We start from the raw sequence: 18,737 nt of genomic DNA, 5'->3' as shown, positions 1-18,737 counted from the left end.
AGATGGGTTCGGATTCGGTTCAAGGCTTATGGATCTGAGAGACAGTTCTCACACAGATTCAGAAGCCCTATAGTCACCACTCTGTTCGGGCAATTACTGTATTGCTGACTGAGGAGTTCTCCCGTCCCCCTTCCTGCTGCAAGGAACTTATCTGCTTTACATACTCAGAATCATTCCTCTTCTACCAAGAGCCATCCGGTCCTTCGTCAGCGATTCTTAGCTCTGACTACCGTTCGTCAGAAACCCCCTGTTTCCTGTTTGCCGTTTCAAACCTCGCGTGAACCGCGCCTTCATTGGTCATTTGTGTCTGATCCCACTTTTTCCGCCTGATACTACCTGTTGGTCGTATTATTAAGATAGTGTAGATATCTACCTTGGTGCTTATTTAGGGAGCTATTGTGGTGCTACTTGCGCGCCTAGCATGGCATTGCAATCTATATAGATCCTCCCATTGGTTAGAAGAGACATAATATGAGGATTCCACAACCTCCTAAGATGGATTCGAAGGTAGTGGCCAAGTTGTAGAATCTGAGTGACTGGGGTCGTCACACAGTAGTGTATGGGGTTCATTGCGGTCACCAGTTGTTGGCTGACAACTGTTTTAATTACTGATTGAGGAATTCCTCCTAACTAGTGGCTAGCTAGGTCTTATATATACATGAGCGTCTCCTCCAGTATCACTCCTGCCACCACGAGCATCACCGGTGATACTAAAGTATCACGCCGTGATAATTTGATCTTGGCGGTGGGAATGTTTTGTTTGGTCTGTCCTTACGGCGTCTCCCTGCTTTTCCTGGCAGGACCTCACTTATTCCGTTGGCCTTGACATGGTACCCTTTCTCAGGTCTTTCGGCCCGAAAGACAGCTAAGGCTCTCTCGAGCTTTAACCTTTGTTCTTCGGTAAGGCTCCCCTAGTATTTCTGATTTTTCTCCTTTCTGATGCTAGGCCAACAGCTCTCACGTGCTGCCCGTTATCGCCACTCTTTTGTCCGTTAATATCGCTGAGAACGGCTTCCTCGTCATGCCTTGCTTACGGTGTGCGGCTAACAGCCTTCAATGTCGGATGGCCCCAAAAGCTCCCCGTTGTGAGGCATGCATGCTGCATGGTCACTCATGCGATGGCTCAGGTGTCCTATTATCGGCCTATGAGTACTCTCTTTTCCCATTGCCTAGGGTTCTCGTGTTAAATCCGGTGGATCGCATCTTGTCCGAGCAACGCCGTCTAAATAAGGAGGAGAGAGAAGCGGAACGGCTTCTGTCTCAGTATCAGCGCAAGGCGTCCGAAGCGCTAGCACGTCTGCAGGGGTTGCGCCGGCAGAATGAAGTTTTGGTAGAAAAGGGCGTGGAAAGGGTTGCGCGGGGGCTCTCGACGCTAGATGAATTAGAGATAGAGAAAAGAGAGAAAGCCTCTGGTAACTTCGGTAGCTTCTTTGTCCTTGGGCGCCGATTTGGAGGTCCTTTTGCAAGATCTGAACCCGGTCGATGCGGGTGTCGTCGATGGGAGTCCTATTGTTTCTCTGGGCAATTGAGGTTTTCGATGGGTTCCCACGAGTTGCTTTCTGGGACAGAATCCAACCATTTGATCACGTATTCCAACTTCCTATTTCAGATCTTGGAATCTAGTACTTCTTCAACGTCCCATACTTCTTCGTCCTCGGCTTCCTCATGTTCAGCAGTACGTACAGTGGAGGGTTCTAATTCAAGAAGCGAAATATGGAAAACGTTGGGGCGAAGTCTCATAGTGGGTGGCAACGACAGTCGGTAGTTGGTGTCAGATAGTTTTTCTTCTCCTATCAAAAGTGGTCCGAGTTTCTTGAAGTCAAGTTGGGCGCTTGGTTTGTTTCTTAAATTTCGGGCAACGAGATAGACTTTATCCTCCTTCTGTAAGCGAGGTCCCTCGAGCCGTCGCTGGTCGTAGTATTTCTTCAATTTTTGGCGTACAAACTCGAGCTCCTTCTTTGCTGATTCATGCAGTGAGCGTAGTTGGTTGGCTTTTAATTGCGCCTTGGGTACCGAAACCTCTGGTCCCAATCGTAGGTCTGCCTGACATCCGAAATTCGCAAAAAAGGAGAAAGTTTAGTCGTCTCAGTGGGCGTGGTGTTGTACGCCAATTGCGCCACGGCAGCAGGTCAGCCCAATTGTTTTTGTCGGTAATTCACGTAGTTTCGGAGGTATTCTTGGACCACCTGGTTGAGTCGTTCGGTCTGCCCGTCCGTTTGTGGGTGGTATGCCGTGGACAATCTGCTTTTCGAACCTAGTGGTTCCATCAAGGCTTTCCAAAAGGTAGAGAACTTCGAGTCCCTATCTGAAATCCTCTCCTTTGTCCAGCCATGGTTGCTTGCAACATATCGTAGTACTACATCTGCCATTCGCTCTGCTGACCAATCTTCTCGTGTCAGTATGAAATAGGCCCATTTAGTATATCGATCCACAACGACCATAATACTGTCGCATTTGCTGTCGGTTGCGCTGTCCCCAGAAGTTGGAAATTTGGTAATAAAATCGAGTGTTACAGCGCTCCAAAGTCGTTTAGAGACTTCTAACGGTTGCAAATGCCCGTATGGGTTGTGCCATGCCGCCTTGCTCTTATGGCACAAATCGCATTCATTGATCACTTGGCGTACTTGCTGGGGTAGGTGTGGGAAGCTAAAGTATGGTCGGACCTTGGCAATGGTTTTAGTAATCCCTACGTGTTCGCCAAGTCTAGATTCGTGAATCTCGCGGGTGACTTGGCGTTGGCAATCGACACTGAAGTAGGGTTTGCCTTATGCCGGAGTAGTTCACTCTTCCAATACACTCCAGCATCTGGTCCCTCTGGTCCTTCGAGCTCTCCCATTCCCCATTTTCATTGATCCTCTTCGCTGAGTTGGATGGAGTAGTCGGCGAAGCCTTGTCTTTCTTCCCGGTACGCTTCGCAGCATTCCTCGACTGTTTGTAGCGGATGTGCCAAAGTCCCGTCGAATTGTTCCTGCAATAAAGGTGGCGATGCCCCTCCTTATGATTGCTCGTGATCCGGTCTTGTGGTCAATATACACTTGAACTTCGTAAGTAGTGCCACTAAGACAAAGTCGCCATTCCTGGAAAGCCTCAACGATGGCGAGGAGCTCTTTGTCGTGGATTGGGTAGTTCATTTGTGTATTGTTGAGTTTCTTGGAGAATAACGCCACAGGGTGAAGCTTCCCGCTGTCGTCTCGTGGGCCTAACTGTCCTCCTATAGCGAAGCCAGACACCTCGGTCTCAACCTCAAAGGGTCTCGTCCGGTCTGGAGCCTAAGGACGGGTTCGCTGACGATAGCTTTCTTGAGACACTGGAAGGCATTCTCCTTCTCTGGCCTCAGTAAAAATCCACGCCTTTCTTGGTGAGCCCGTGTAGTGGCTTGGCAATTTTGTCCGAGGTTCCGAATGAACATGCGGTAGACATTGGCAAAGCCTATAAAGGCTCGAACTTCCTTAACGGTGGTTGGCATGGGCCAGTCTCGAACAGTGCTGATCTTCCCTGAATCCATGCGTAGTTCTCCTGGACAGATTTCATATCCAAGGGGTAGTCTTTTGTCACATGGAACTCGCTCTTTTATTAACCGAGAGCCCTCTTTCATGCAGAGCGTCAAGGCTGTTCTGAACGTGGCGGTGATGCTCCTTGAGGTTCTTCGAGCAGATGAGAATGTTGTCGAGCTAGCATACGACAAATTCATCTAAGAGCGGGAGTATGGTGTGATCGACCTTGGCTTGAAAGGTAGCGGGTGCGTTGATAAATCCGGGAGACATAACAAGGTACTTGTAGTGCCCATAGGACGTCCTGAACGCGGTTTCCACTCGTCTTTTTCCTTGATATGGGCGTAGGTAGTCGGCAAATTGAGGCGGGTGAAGATGCGTGCCCCTGGCAGTTGATCTCGAAGTTGCGAGATGAGCGGCAGGGAATATCGGTTCTTCACAGTCTGCTCGTCCAGCTGCTGGTAGTCCACACACATTCGCAGCTCTCCAGTTTTCTTAGGGACGAATAGCACAAGGTATCCGGCCGGAGAGGTAGAAGATCGAATGTGTCCGCGCTTCAGGTTCTCCTCAAGGTGCTTTTTGAGTGCCTCGTTCTCCCTTTCGCTCGCGTGGTACACCTTGAAAATTTTCAGTTGGCCTCCTTCTTTCAAATCCATTCCACGGTCGAACGGTCCATGTTCTGGGAGTCCCTCCAGATGCTTAGCCTCAAATGCAATGTGACCTCGGTGTTCTTCGGGAACCGAATCGTCCCCCTTAGCGTGACTCTTGCAGGAATTCTCGATTGATGCGCCTTCGCGAGAGGTGACTCAAGCCTCGATCGCGAGTTGTCGGCCTCCGTCCACAGGAGACCACAGCAACCTTCCGCCGTGTTTGTCTCCTGGCCTTCCTCCGGCTGTCCGGTCGACCAGGTATCGCCAGGTTGGCTGCCGCCTCTTCCTGGACCTTCTGGGGCTCCGAGGTAGGTCTATGCGGTGGGATCTCGGGTAGCACGCCGCCGGTGCTCCGCCCTCGCAACCCGTCGCCTCCGCGCGCCATTGGACTGGTCGGATATGCTCGAACCCGCGGGCGTAGGTGGCCACCTCCCTTCCAGTCGATGTCTGGGTCATACTACTAGTGCCAAGGTGCTCCCAAAGTCATATCCTTCCTTTCGCCCACATCGACGATGTCAAAGACCACCCTGGTAGTCTTTCCTGTCACTATAATATCGAGTGGCTCTGTCTTGTAAGTTTGGCTTCTGGAGGGTGTTTGTGCTGGTATCGGTCGATTCTTCTTTCGCCATGGTACGCGGTAGTGATTAACATACGCCCAGTCTATGATGTCCATCCGGGCATCACCGTCCACTAGCACCAATGCTTCGTGCTTTTCTCATCGTGCCCTGACCCTGAATCGGTTGTCAGTCTTGGAGATCTGGGTCGCTGCGACTTCTCGGACACACCCCTCAGGAGCTTGGCTCTGGGACCGTCAGAAGGCCCCTAGTATCCGTTTCCCGGCTTCAAGAATTAGTAGTGAGGCAGGGAAAATCCTTTGTAGTCATAGCCCGTAGTCGTCGTTGTCCTCATGCTTTCGTCTCCGAAAGTGCAGCCGTGTCGATTCAGCTCGTTCTGCCGCATGGACTTCTGCCGCAACTTCTGCTTCACAGTGGCGCTTTCGTTCTCGGGAACTGGCTTCCGAGGTTTGTTAGGTGCCTTGCAAGTCTTCCGAATGTACCCTTTCTTTCCATAGTTGTAACAGATCGGCTCGGTCTTGGCCCTCTAGGCCGCGTCGATACCCATAGGCCCGGCATGGGTTCCAGTAGCCGTCGACTTTAAGATTGCCTTCGACTCCTTATTGGAGGCCTTGTGCGCCATCGCTGATCTGGCTGTGCCAGACTTCCCTTGACGTTTCTGCTGACGCCGCCATATAGTCGGTTGCCGATTCGAACAGCCATTTTGATGTACTCGTCCAGAGTTTCAGGTTGATCCATCTTGAATAGTTCGTCCTTGACATCCTCCTTAAAGGTAGACATTGTGATAGCGGTCCTGTCGCACTACCTTCTGGAATTGAACCGACCTCAGAACTTAAACGGAGTCAGCAACGTATGCCGATTTCACAACTCCTGATGACGATGATGATGATTCTATTTTTCGGCCACGTTCTACCCTGGTGGGGTACTGGGCCATGCCCACGACGCCGGCGGGCATAGTTATACAATCTATAGCTACTTACAGCTTATAAAGTCCTGCGCCAGGGAAAGCCTAGTGGCAGAAACCTGCGTGTGGTTTAAAGGAAAAGAGAAGGAGAAGTTACCCATTGGGGAAAGCCTGTGGGAAAACAATCCCAAGTGAGTCTAACTTCTCATCTTCGTCTGCTCTGACAGCAGGTGAGGAAAAACGAGGAGGAACTGGATGGATGGGATTGGTTCTAGTGTCAGCGGGTCGAGGATCTCCCCATATTGACGAAACTCGTTGATATTGTTAATATACTAGCTTTGTCGGGCTGGCATTTATGTCCACCAATTCTAGATATAAGATTTAAACACGTCATTCTGACTACCTAAGTTCACTATATGCTATAGGCATATCGTACTTCTGAATTCTATGAGTATACTATGGATATTTTTAGTGAATATAGCGCTTTATCACATCCCTAGGATACGTAATGGTATTGATAGAGCAAGATACTTTAAGCTCTGATATCATTCTTCCCCTATATTCCATTAGCTATTCTCGACCAGCGCGTACCTTGATTGTATTTGTTCCTTTATACTTCACGCTACCTTTTCCTGTTTGATAACCGTCTATGAACTATGATATAACCCCCCCGCTTTGAATGTCTTTCGCCTTCTGAGAAGTATTAATCCTACCATTACTTTTTCCATCTATATTATTGTGATTCTGACAATAATAGAAGAGAAATTTGCGGAAGTTTACTAAGTTCCTAAATGTGACGAGTCCACAACCTCTTGAGATGGGGTTCGAAGGCAGTGGCCAGGTTGTAGAACCAGAGGGATTAAGTCCTTACACAGTATTGTATGTGGCTTACTGCGGTCACCAGTTGTTGGTTAACAACTGTTTCTATCGCTGACTGTCATCATAGTATTTCTGGAGATTGGAGTTTCTAATACTCATTTATGCTCGAGGACCGTTGGTATGCCTGCCCTGCCATTCAGAGTATCATCGACCAAGTTCCCGATTATCGTCAAGGGTACAGAGGTCAGTTATCGGTGGTTCTTGGCGTCGATAACATTTTTGTGATCGGTCTGTCTCCATGTCCCACTCAGTGCTTCCCTATTGGTCCTTTTCCACTGTTGCGGAGCGGCTGCTGGTCCGCATCTAGGCCTATCAATCTCCCTAACGTGATGAAACTATCTACCTTACATACTCAATATCCCTTCTTGTCCCTCTACTAGAAGCCTTTCAGTCTTCCGTCCGAGATTGTCAGTTCTGACGATTTTGCATCAGTGACACATCTGGACTCGATAATCTTTCGTTAGTGATTCTTAGTATGTCACGACCAACAACGGCCCTATCTGGGAAGTGGCTTCCATGCAACTGACTGATTGGTTAAGGGGAGGAGTAATCTATCAAACTCGGATATCCGCCCCAACAATCAAGCATTGGGATGGTGTTCCTCGACACCCAAGCATGTTGACCCTCAACAGTCTGCTGTTGAGGAGGAAGAGAAGCCAAAAGGGTGTATGTGATGTATATAAATTCCAGGCAGGGCCGTCTGGCCGAAGAAGCTCTCCAGTCAGCAATAGTTTGAACAGTTGCTTACTAATCAGTGATCACAACGGCCACTTTGGATGTTTGAGAACTTTCATCTCTCAGGTCCAGAGACCTGGCATATTTTGAGCCGATTTCGGAAAGTCTGTCTGAATCGTCACATTACTCAACAACATTTCGTCAGAACCCCTTGTTCTTGCTTGGTTACTCTGTTAGTTGTAACAAGAGGACAATATTTGATATAAGCACGTTGAAGCATCTACCCAACATCTCGAAGTTCTAATGTATTTATATGCGAAGGATTGAAAGCAACAGATGTATATAGATTATTAACAGCACAGTCCACATTTGATGAAGTGTTTACCCCTGTCTGCTTATATTCAAGTCGAGCACTAACTAGTGGGGATTAATATTTTATACCCTTTAATATACAATTGATAAATTCAAAGGCATTAACAAGGTTTAGTAAGGGACCCCTGGTGCCATTGTTTGCTTTGGTTTTCCGTATTTCTTTAACAGTGATAGAATAGACTCTCAAGTTCCTTTTCTTTGCAAATACAGCCCGCCGTCGTCGTGGGCACTGTCTAGTAACCCACTTGGGTAGAACGTAGCCGGATAGAGAATCATCATCATCCGTGGTTCGTATAAGTAGTGCAGAGCCCTTCCACTCACAGAAGTTTCTAGCGGGCTTCCGAACCCCCCAGAGTTATCCTAGGAGCTTTACTTTTAATATTTTACTAATCATACAATGTTTCAATGATTTGGCGCAAAACGTCCGCTGCGTTCAACTAATTAAAGCAACAGCTTTAGTTAGACAATAACTAGGGAAAATAACGGATCGCCATTGTTTGGTCAGTATCGGTACTATGAGATATTTTTAAAAGCTCTATACAATCTTCTAAGCAAACGGATAGCAAATAGTACAGTCGACTTGATAGTCTTCTCTTGTTACATAAAAATTACCAAGTTCTATAAAAAACAAAGCCGACTTAACAGCTGTGAGCACTGTCTATTTTATAAGTTTTTTTGACTGTAATTTATACTTAACCTATCTATATAATGGAGTTTAAAAAAGGACTACTATATAGTATATAAGTTTAAGAATTTTTCTTTACCATGGAGCTATCTGGCGAGTTGGTTTAGTTCGATGGCCTATTGTAAAGTCCTGGGAAAATATATATTAACAATAGATAAGTAAGTAGATCTATCTGATACAAGCATAGTGTGAGAATTCTGCGCAACCTCCTGGGATGGGTACAAAACTAGTGCCAAGTTGTGGGACCTGATTAACTGGAGTGCACACACAGCAGTGTATATGTTTTTTTACTGCGATCTAGTTGTTGGTTAGCAACTTTTATTGAATGAAGCGTCCTCGTCATGGGCCTGGTAATAAGTTATTCTACATGCATATTTATTATAGTCGAAGCCATCGGCATTCCAGTGTTACCACCTTTGTCCATCTGGGCCGGAATGTTGGTTTGTTGCAGGTTATTGCAGTTTATCTGAGTAGGAGAACCGCAGTATTTGGACTTCAGATTGTGTAAGCCACTTATTCCTACTAGGGAGTCCCCATTGATTTTATATAGGCCGTCTTCGGGGCAGCTGACGACCCTTGTGACGAGTCTACAACTTCCCGAGAAGGGTTCGAAAGCAGTAGCTAGGTTGTAGAGCCTGAAAGACTGGGGTCGTGACACATGAAGAATGCGCGGTTTACCGTGGTTACAAAGTTGTTGGTTGACAACTATCGTCTATTGCTGACTGAGGAGTCCTGGTCATGACTCCGGGAGTTAGCTTATGCTATGTCCGTATTTATATTGGAAGCCGTTGGCACGCTTGCCTGGTTACCAGTTGTGAGTATCCAACTAGTCTTCCTGAAAATGGGTTTGAACCAAGTTCAAAGCTTACGGTATCAAAGATAAAAAGGTTCTTACAGAGATTCAAATGTACTGCGATTATCAATTAGTTTAAACAACTGTATGAGCTGCTGACTGGGGAGTTCTTTTCGTCCTCCTTCCTGCTGCGAAAAAATCCATCTACCTTATATACTAAGAATTTTTCCGGAGCAGTTCTACCAAGAACCTTTCTGTCATTCATCGGAGGTTCTCAGTTTTGACAATTTTAACCACTGACGCTTAGCTTTGATCTTTCGTAGGTAATACTTAGCTCGGAGAACGTTTCGTCGGCATCCCATGTTCCTTTTCTGTTTGATATATTCTGTTGGTTGTGAGATCATTACCGATGTGGGCCTCATGATGGCTTTCTCGCAGTTATCTCAGTGCGATAATTACTGCCATACCTACTCGTCCCTATCAATTGGTCCGCTTCTTTACACCACTCTGAGCGTTCCTATTGACCGCCTACTACGTGGGTCTGTGGGGCGCCGCCGAAATAACTGCTAGGCATAAACCACCACTACAAGCGGGTCAACGAGTTCCGTCAATACGGGGAGATCCTCAACCCGCTGACACTAGAACCAATTCCAATCCACCCAGTCCCTCCTCGCTTTTTCTCACCTGCCGCCAGAGCAGACGTAGATGAGTTAGACGCACTTGAGAGTGTTCTTCCCCAGGCGTTCCCCAATGGGTAGCTTCTCTTTCTTGATACTTTGTAAAGATTATACCTTTTTCTGTCCTTAAAACCACGCGAAGCTTTTTGCCAGTAGGCTTTCCCTGGAGGAGAACTTTATAAGTTGTAAGTAGCTATAGATAGCATAACTATGCCCACCGTCGCCGTGGGTACGACCAGAGTACCTAGATATGGTAGATAGCAGCTGAAAATATACATACATACCTATGGCTTCAACCCAGTCAATGTTCCAATGGCCAAGGCTATCATAGATAACTCGCTTTTCTACGCAATGTTGACAATATAAAGGCAGCCGACCTTAAGGGCAAGATGATAATAATCAGCTTGCCCATACTAATAGCCAGTGAGGCATAGAGCTCTAGCATATTTCTGATTCCTATTTATATGCATTAAAACTAAAAAGCGTAAACTGCATGAGTGCATATTCTAAGGTTATATACTAGTATTACTTTGTAAAAAAAAGCCGAAAACGTTTAGTGGTAGTCGTATCAAATATGTATAAGGACACTGTACCTTGGTTTGATAGGAGCGAAAGGAAACGTGGATGAGTAAGTATGCTATAGGCTTTTCTGATACTGACTGAGACGGACGTATATATAGCATGATTAGCTTTTGATTGACAGAATGTTAAGAAGCGGGTCGTGTTAGCATTATCATTCTAACAAGAATACTGAGAAGCATTTGACATGTTCTAAAGTTTTAAAAGACTGCACAGTGTCACACTCGAGCTAGCCTTCCCGAAATAGGTTCGAATTCAGCTCAAGGCTTGGTGATGATTATAATGATGATTTTCTTTTTCAGCTACGTTCTGTCCAAGTGGGGTACTAGGCTTACCCACGGCGATAACCCACATATTTTTCTAGAAATACCTAGTTACAACTTTTTAAATGTCTTGCCCGAGGCGAAGCCAACTGACAGAAACCTGCGCATAGTTCAAAAAAGCCTTTTTATCTTTTGGCCTGGCGACTCTTTGGCCCTCTTTCGGCTGCGAGAAGCTTATCTAACTTGTATGCTCAAATTCTTGCTTGTCTGTTCTATTAAAGTCTTTTCAATCCTTCGTGAATGATTCTTAGCTTTGACAGTTTTTCGATAGTAACTCTCATCTCCGCCGACCGCTGGTCAGAAACCCCATATTTTCTGCTGGCCGTTTTGAACCTTGCGTAAGCCGCGTTGTTATATGTTCTTAATGTCTGATCTCACTTTTCCTTCCCTGTTAAGATTCACGAACGAAATATTATCGACTTCAAGTATGTCACTTGAAAGATTGCCAGAGCTATCTCTAATGGAGAACCGGAAACTTTCTAGTAGGGGGACAAGAAGAGGATTTTGAATATCAAATAGATAGTTTCATCGCATCAGGAAGAAGGACAGAAGGGTTCCTCACTCAGCAATACGAACAGTTGTCAGCCAACAACTGGTGACCGCAGTTAGCCACATACTGCTCGACTGTGTGAGGATTCCCCAGTCCCTCAGGTTCTGCAACCTGCATACTACTTTTGAACCAATTTCAGCAGGTTGTTGAATCATCACGCAGCTCCTTGTCAATGGGATTCTAGTATTAAAACTGTTGCATAATAAACCACTTTATATTTCTGTCGAAAAGCTTTTAAAAATGATATAGTATAGCGCAAGTAAAAGTGGCTGCGGATATTATGCAGACTAAAAGGATAAATATCTCTTGGTGTTGAGAATCGCCTCCTCTATGCTTCCTTGTTGGGACCCATTGTTCCAAAGAGAGCCCTTATGGTTTTATATAGGTGTTAATGTCTTACGTTACTACCAGTCATTGTATGGATAGAATATATATATATCTAGCTGTTAGTCACTAGTAGAAAAGGAAGTTTTCTATTTATCTTCATATATCTTGTTATTGATATTTGAGCTACGTTTTGTTTCTTCTGTTCTTTGAAATAACTGGATTATATCCTTGAATAAGTCCGTGGTTCTTTAAAGAGTCCCCATGCTTTTAGTTTATAATTCTGCTTCTACTAACCCACACTTGTGTAACAATCCAGACAGACCTCCTGAGATGGGTTCGATGGTTGCCAGAATGCTGGATTGAGAGACAGGAGTTCTTGCATAACCAAAGTGGCCATTGTGGTCACCAGTTGGTAAGCAACTTCTTGTATTGCTGACTATAGAGTTTTCTTGGGTCAGATGTCCCTACTTGGAATCTATAATACATTTCATGCACTCTTGTGGCTTTTCTTCCTTCCTCCTCAACAGCACAGAATGTTGAAAGTCAACATCACCGGGTATTGAGAAACACTTTCCCAATATTCGGTTTTGGGGGCGGATATCCGAGTTTGATTGGTCACAACTCCCTTCTACTCCAATCAATTAGTTGCACGGAAGCTTCTTTCCCAGATAGAGTCATTGTTGGTCGTGTCAATTTGATTGAGTTTATATAACTATTGTGACAATTCAAATACCCTTCTAGAGGTGGGTTATGTTTTGCTTCAAGGTTTAGCACTTGAAAAGTTTTTCTATGTGTTCACAATTACTCTGGTCTCCAGCTGGGATGCTACTTTTTGCATTCTGACTGAAGAGTTCCTCCTTCCCTTTCCTTCCTACTGTGAGAGATTTGTTTTATCATATACTTAGAAACCCCTGTTTCTTTACCCTTTGATAGTAACTGCCTGTGGTAACAACTATCATTCATGAAATTCACATACTTGATATTTCTTTTTAACATATGTGTTTCTTCCTTTACGTGACTCGATAAGTGCTCTTCCTATCTAACTGGATCATATTGCCATATGGCCCTTATAGCTATTGAGTTCCTTGTTACTGATATAGATAAGGAACCATTACAACTCTTGCGCCAACTGTGACGATTCAACAACTTCCCATTATGGTTTCGAAGATCGTGGTCAGGTTGAAGAACCTGAAAGACTGAGGCCCTCACACAGTGTTGTACGTGTTCCACCGCGATCACTAGTTGTTGATTCACAGCTGGATACATTGCTCAGTAAGGACCCTCCATCGTGGCTCCGCCCATAGGTGATTCTATGTACATGCTGATATTTGAAGTCGTTAAGGTCTACCCCCTGGGAGTGTTGGGGTCCATGCCAAGCACCATCATCATCATCACCAGTGGGTGACGGCAATGATATTTCTTCCACTCCTCTGATTGGTCATCATCCCTGTCCCATTCTTTCTTGACTACTGACTACTTCCATTATGCCAAATGGGCTCTACATTGACTCGGTACGGACCGCTTCGGGGGAGCTAGTCATCCAAATTTCTAGCAATAACTTCATCAGTTATTGTATCTAATAGCTTTACCATACCTAAACAAAGGCGTTAACAACACTTGATAAAAGCTATTCTTTTTAATATAGGTTCAAGAGGTCATGAGCATAGTCCTTAGGCAATATTGTACCTGCAAGGAGCAGTTCAAGGGTATTGTTGCCCTCATTACTAAGAAGGAACTACCTGTAATATCTTTAATCTTAATATAACCATTAAAAGCTAAGACTAGACCAACTATTAAATACAACGGTTTTGGAAATCAATAAGGAGTTCATAAGCTATCTATGTATAATGAGGTTATAGACGATGTTTATGAAAGCTGGTCTAAGGTTGAACTTGTGAGGTAGCCAAGCTTGAACGATTTTGCAACTACCGACGTGATATATAAGAGAATGTTTGTAACGCCTTACGAGAAGGATGAAGTATATATGCAGCGGCCGATAATGGGCTCGGCAGCTGCCCCACAGACGACGGAGGAGACCAATAGGAGAACTTTTAAGGGGGTCAAGGGTCGGACCAATCAGACGCAGAAGTGTAACTATCACCGTTCTCGTACTACAATATACACTGCGATAACTGCAAAACCTTTTCAACACTACCAAAACAGGCAATGACAGAAGGACAGGCAGACTGACGGCTTTGATTACAGATATATATATAGAACTACCCACCCCCAAGAGCCAAAATGAGGACTCTCCAGTCAGCAATAGAAACAGCTGTCAATTAAGAACTGGTGAATTCCATGCTCTTCTGTGTGAGATGATGATGATTCTAATTTTCGGCCACATTCTACCCTAGTGGGGTACTGGGCCGTGTCTACGACCCCGGGGGGCATAGTTATACTATCTAGCCTACCTTGGAGGGAATAGCTAAATTAAAAGTTAGCTATATCTTAGTCTGTATGCTTAGCCTAACATAGCACCTCAACTCCTATGCAAAGCAATGATACCATTAAGAATGGAGTAAAACAGGCTCAGAATTTATCTGACCTATCGAAAATCTATTGTGGGCAATTAAACTGGGCCAATACGCATTGTCATTACCATACTTCAAGGATTCATCCCTTGATCAATTTGGTTGTTGGTAGGTGTTCTAATTTTTTGATATATATTTTCATTGCTAGTGGCAACTACATTACTTCAGATTATCGTTATGCTTCAACATATCTCGTTTATCATTTATATTTCATTATAGGCTATCAAAGCAAAACAAAAATTCAACATAGCTGGGCTAACGGCACGGTTGCCCCGGTCTTGCTTCATCTTGTCAGTATGATATACTATTCATTTGTATACCAATGTCTTCCTGCTGTTGATAGCACATTGTTAGATGACGAGTTTGTAGTTACCCTTTCTATAACAGTATCAAGCTGTACTATAAACAGTTGAGAAACGGTTCAGAAATTAAATTAATACAATGCTTCAATTTGTTACATGCAGCAATAGAACTCAAATCTAATTTACATGTATAGAAGATCTGCAGTCAGCAAAGCAGGTAAAGCTATAACTGTAAAGTCAATGATGAGACAGCTCAAGATATTATCAATCAAACGGTTTGTGCAAAATTTGATTCCGATAAAGATACTCTCGGACATCACAAATTTTGATCTCCAGACTAGAGCCAATTCCCATCCGCACAGATCTTCCTTCTCGTCTTTCCTCACCCGCAGCCAGGGCAGACGAAGATGAGTATCACCTGAGATTGTTATCCCCATAGGCTCTCCCCAATGGTTAACTTCTCCTTTTCTCTCTGTTATTTGCAAAGAATGTGCCTTCTCTTTTCCTTCAAATCACACACGTTTCCGCCATTGGGCTTTCCCTTGCGCAAGACATTTTCAGATGTAATTATGTATAGTGTAACTATGGCCTCCGTCCGATCTCAGGCTGAACGTCTTCCGCCGGCCATCCGATCTCTATTAGACTCGCTACAAGGCCATGGAATGGATGGTCCCATTTACATCAGTTTGCGCACGGCGTCAGGCCTAGTTCGGGACCCTGGGAGCCAAAACGGCCCGGCCTACGAGCTTGGCTTGGTCTCCAACCAATCTCGCAACCTAAACCTCCTCGAGCGCCACCATTCGATATGCAACGATGTGGGCGAAAACAAACCATCATCCTGCCTATGGGATGGCTGGTCATCCGAGGCCTTTCTGGAACTTCCCAGAAACGTCCTGGGCCGTTGAATACAGGAGGTTACTGGCCATGGAGACTTTGCCGGGTATCATCAACGTTTTGGCCACCCCCCGGAGGCCATCAAGACATGTGTGTGCGGTCAAGTAGTCCGCCGCGGACACCTCGGTATGTACCTTATCGCTAGCTGGGGCAATCCAGATGCAGCCCGGCTCGATGCGCGCACTTTTTACAAAACCTTTGATTTATACCTAAGACGGGTCAACGATTTCCGTCAATATGGGGAGATCCTCGACCCGTTGACACTAGAACCAATTCCCACCCACCCAGTTCCGCCTCGCTTTTCCTCACCTGCCGCTAGAGAAGACGTAAATGAGGAGGTGGACCCACTCGAGATTGTTCTCCCACAGGCTTTTCCCCAATGGATAGCTTCTCCTCTCTTCATACTTTCTAAAGAATATGCCTTTTCTTTCCTTTAAATCAAGCGCAGGTTTCTGCCATTAGGCTTTCCCTGGCGCAGAACTTTATAAGTTGTAAGTAGCTATAGATAGTATAACTATGCCGGCCGGCATCGCAGGCACGACCCAGTATCACAGTAGGGTAGAACGTGGCCGAAAAATAGAATCATCATCATTATATTCCGAGCTTGGAACATTGATCAGAGCTATATGACACAGCATCACTAAGTAATTCACTGATGGAGTGATGATGATGATTCTATTTTCGGCCGCGTTCTACCTAGACGGGGTATTGGGCCGTGCCCACGGCGACGGCGGGCATAGCTATCCTAATAATAATAACTACTTACAGATAAACCTTTGTGCGCGAAGGAAAGCCTACTAGCAGAAACCTGCGCGTAGATTACAAGAAAAGAGGAGAGACATTCTTTGCAATCAACAAGAGCAAGGGGAATTCAATTGGGGGGAACTTGTGGAACAACGATCTTGAGCGGTTCTGACGCCTCTTCGTCTGCTGTGACTGCAGGCGAGGGGAGCCGAGGGGGAAGATTAGAGGAATAGGGAGAGGCTCTAGTGTCAACGGGTCAAGGATCTCACCATATTGGCGAAGCTCGTTGACACGGCTCAGGTATAGATTAAGGGTTTTATGAAAAGCTCGAGCATCGAGCCAAGTTGCATCTGGGTTGCCCCAAGTAGCAATGGGACACACATCAAGATGTCCACGGCGAACTACCTGACCACACGTGCATGTCTTAATGGCCTCCGGGGGTGGCCAAAACGTTGATGATACCCGGCAAAGTCTCCATGGCCAGAACCACCTGTATCCAACGGCCCAGGACGTGTCTGGGAAGTTCCAGAAAGGCCTTGGATGACCAGCCATCCCATAGGCAGGATGATGGTTGTTTCCGTCCACCATCGTTGCATGTCAAATGGCGGCGCTCGAGGAGATTTGGATTGCGAAGCTATTTGGAGGCCAAGCCAAGTTCGTATGCCAGGCAGTTTTGGTTCCCAAGGTCCCGATCTGGGGTTAACGGCTTGTGCAAGTTGATGTAACTAGGCCATCCTTTCCATGGCCTTGTGGCAAGTCCAATAGAGATCAGATAACCAGCGGGGGGATGTTCAGCCCGAGATCGCCACCTGTAGCGCTTCAGACTGCAGATGTGCTCTGGCGGAGATCCCACTAACCAGTACAGCATCTGAGTCTGAATAGTGCGCCACACCGGAAAGAGAGCGCGAAGGGTCTGTACCGCGATTCCTAAGGTCGACTTGATGTGAGTAAGGACGAGTCTGCCGCTAACGCTTGCTCGCATGGAACCTGGATCTAGTTGAACTAAGCCATATGCAAGCGAAGGAACTACTGCACCGCGGAAAATTCGGGGAGCTGCAATTGGAGGGAGGCCGCGGCGAGTGTTGCAGACTCTGGTGAGGAGACACACTACTGAGGTAGTGGCCGATACTCTTGCAGAAACTTGTGCTTTGAGGCCGAGGCGCGAGTCGAGCGTAACTCGCAGCCACTTGATGGAGTGAGATGGAACAACATTCCGATCTCCGCCAAACATGCGGATCTTAGATGTGTCCATCCTTGACTTCGTCGCCCCTTTGCCACGCGGCGGATCTCAGTAAGGCTAGATGAGTTGTTGTAAGAACCTCAGGCCCTGAGTTTCTGAGACCTGGCTACTACCTTTAAACCTAGATCAAAAGGTTGTATATAGATCACACTAATCACTGACAATAGAAATTAATTAGGCTGAAAGACTAGGCTAAGAAGCAAACAATGATATTAAACTGATGACATGCTTACGATTGATAAAAACATATGTAAGCTATAACTACTGGAATGTTTGAAAATTCCTGTATTGTATATGTCTTAAGTTTGGGACAAGGATATAGAACTAGAGGGTACATAGGCCTCAAGGTAGTATATCTGGAGACAGGGCATACCTCGGCCAAAAGCTTTTATACCATCTACTAGGCTTAATAAAGAGACTACATTGTCATGTGCGTTGGAGAATAGTAGATTATCATGTATATATAATGATGTGTTATGGAGCATAGTGGAGTCCAGGCCTGCTTTAGATAAGTTCCATCATCAACACAGTTAAATACGCTCGTTTTCTCTTATTGATGCATTACCGGTAGAACGTAGCCGAAAAGTAGAATCATCATTATTATTAATAATTACATCAAGACTGTATTATAAGGGAGATAGCATTATCTTGTATGCTATCTATCCTTCTTGAGTTGAGGTTAGAGCCTCTCCCTATTCCTCTAAATCATCTTCCTCGCCTTCCCTCGCCTACAGTCACAGCAGACGAAGAGGCGTCAGAACCGCTCAAGATCGTTGTTCCACAAGTTCTCCCCAATTGAATTCCCCTTGCTCGTATTGATTGCAAAGAATGTCTCTCCTCTTTTCTTGTAATCTACGCGCAGGTTTCTGCTAGTAGGCTTTCCTTCGCGCACAAAGGTTTATCTGTAAGTAGTTATTATTAGGATAGCTATGCCCGCCGTCGCCGTGGGCACGGCCCAATACCCCGTCTGGGTAGAACGCGGCCGAAAATAGAATCACCATCATTATCCTTCTTGAGAGCTTATACTGGTTACACTCATTCGAGTTTAAATTGACTCTAGCAGTGGACAGCCCGGAGACCAGCTAAAGAAACGGACGATGCCTTTCAGATCTGCTGCTGTAGTTGAGTTTCTGGAGCCCAGAACCTTCCTTCACTTGTGACCTACTCTGCAGCAGAGCTGATTACGCCGTGGCAACTAGAGAGTAAGGACTTTGGGGGAAGAGTTTGCTACATATTGCCACGACAACCTCATTCGCATACGTAGAGACATATACAGCAGGCAGGGCGATGTTTTCATCTTTATCATTCCTATTTTGAATACCTTGATTACTCGCAATAGGCTTTGATGACTTCAGATACCTCTCTACCCCCTACATTTATATACGTACCAATCGTTCACTAGCTGAGTCACACACTCTATCCATTACTACATATATCACTAATATATTTTTCCTTGCTAACAACTTTCTAGTACTGGGCGCTATACGACGATTGCACAATCTCCCAAGTTGAGCTCGCAGGTAATGGCCAGGTTATAAAAGCTGAC

The sequence above is a fragment of the Thermochaetoides thermophila genome (assembly GCF_000221225.1).
Source record: "Thermochaetoides thermophila DSM 1495 unplaced genomic scaffold scf7180000011818, whole genome shotgun sequence".
In the NCBI taxonomy this organism is placed as follows: Eukaryota; Fungi; Ascomycota; class Sordariomycetes; order Sordariales; family Chaetomiaceae; genus Thermochaetoides; species Thermochaetoides thermophila.
This window is presented reverse-complemented; position numbering follows the sequence as displayed.